This window comes from Alligator sinensis, unplaced genomic scaffold (genome assembly GCF_000455745.1).
Source record: "Alligator sinensis unplaced genomic scaffold, ASM45574v1 scaffold78_1, whole genome shotgun sequence".
NCBI lineage: Eukaryota > Metazoa > Chordata > Crocodylia > Alligatoridae > Alligator > Alligator sinensis.
The window spans coordinates 230192-231716 of NW_005842171.1; positions in this window are offsets into that span (position 1 = coordinate 230192).

The window sequence follows — 1525 nt, forward strand, 5'->3', positions numbered from 1 at the left end:
GAGCCCTAAGAATCCTTGCGCTACCAAAAGACTGTATCTGGACCCCACTGAACTGGGTGTAACAACAGTCCCCAAGACAAAAGTTTCCATCAAAGATGTGGCAGGAAAGAAGCTTCAGTGGGTCAGGTAACTGGTACCAGGACAAACTGTCAGCCCACAGGCCTCTGGCTGGCCCAGGGAAACCAGGAAAGCTGAGGCAGCGAGCACCAGACGGGCATGGCAAGTTACAGAAGGAGGGAGAGGGGGAGAGAGAGAGAGGACAGGGAGAGGGAAGAGGGATTGAGAGGGAGAGAGAGGGGGGGGAGAAGAGGGAAGGAGAGAGAGAAGGGAGAAACAGAAGAGGGAGAGAGAGAGGGAAGAGAGAAAATCAGAGAGAGAAGGGAGAGAGAGAGGAGGGCGGGAGGAAGAGAACAGGGAAGGGAGGGGAGGGCGAGAGGTGGGGGGAGAGAGAACAGGAAGAGAAAACCAAAGGAAGAGAGAGAGAAGGGAGAGAAAAAGAGAGAAGAGGAAGAGAAAAGAGGGCGAGAGCGAAGTGGGACAGAGAGAGAGAGAGAGAGAGAAGTGGGAGAGAGAGAGAGAAATCAAAGAGAGGGACAGAAGACTGAGAGGGAGATAAAACAGAGGCTGGCCTGGTCAGGACTTTGAGAAGGCAGCAGCCAGAGGAAAGCAGGGGCTGGGTGGGGAGCAGGGACTGCCCCGTGGCTCTGCAGACTTGGGCTGCAGCAGGGGTGCTCAGTGGTACCGGAGGTGGGGCCTTGCCCGGGCTGCACATCTCCGTGTGGGCGGGGCACAGCTGCCCTTCCCGCAGGGGAATGCTGCTTGGTTGGTGCTGGATGCTGGACTCGGGAGACTTCCCGGCTCAGCCTGTGCTTGCCAGGCTCAGTGTAAGCAAGGCAGAGCAACCCAGCTGCAGGAGGGACTCCATGGTCTCTGGTAACAGCCACTTCGGGCATCACTCAGAGCCAAGTGGGCCAGGAGCCCGCCATGCAGTGCAGCCCAGCAGCCCGGCCCTGGCTGCCTGAGGGGAGCTGCGGGTGGGCAAGGCCAGGGCTCATGCAGGCCGGGGCAGCTGTGTCAGCTGCTCCTTGGAACTCCCATGGCCAGGCCGTTGCAGCAGGCCTGGCTCTGTCCCACTTGCACTGTGTGCAAGGAGGCTGAGCCTGGAGCCAACCCCCCCCAACCAAAGCCCGTCATGCTGTCTGGGCCAGGCAGCATCCCCTCACGGAGCTGCACAGGCCCAGCCAGGCCCCATCTTGGGTGCTTCTGGGCACCCCTGCCCTACCACCCATCTCGGCCCTTCTTGGGGTGACCTGGGCCTCTCCAAGGGTGCAGGGGTCCCTTCCACTGTGTGCACCCTGGGGTAGGCACAAGGACCACCCCCCCCAGATTTATGTGAAAGGCAGAGGCGCCTCAGGAGCCACGCGTGATGCCATGTGCCTTCCATGCACTGGCTGCCCAGCAGCAGAAGGCACACAGCATCACGTGTGGTCATAAGGCAACAGCAGTCACCTCTGCCCCACACATA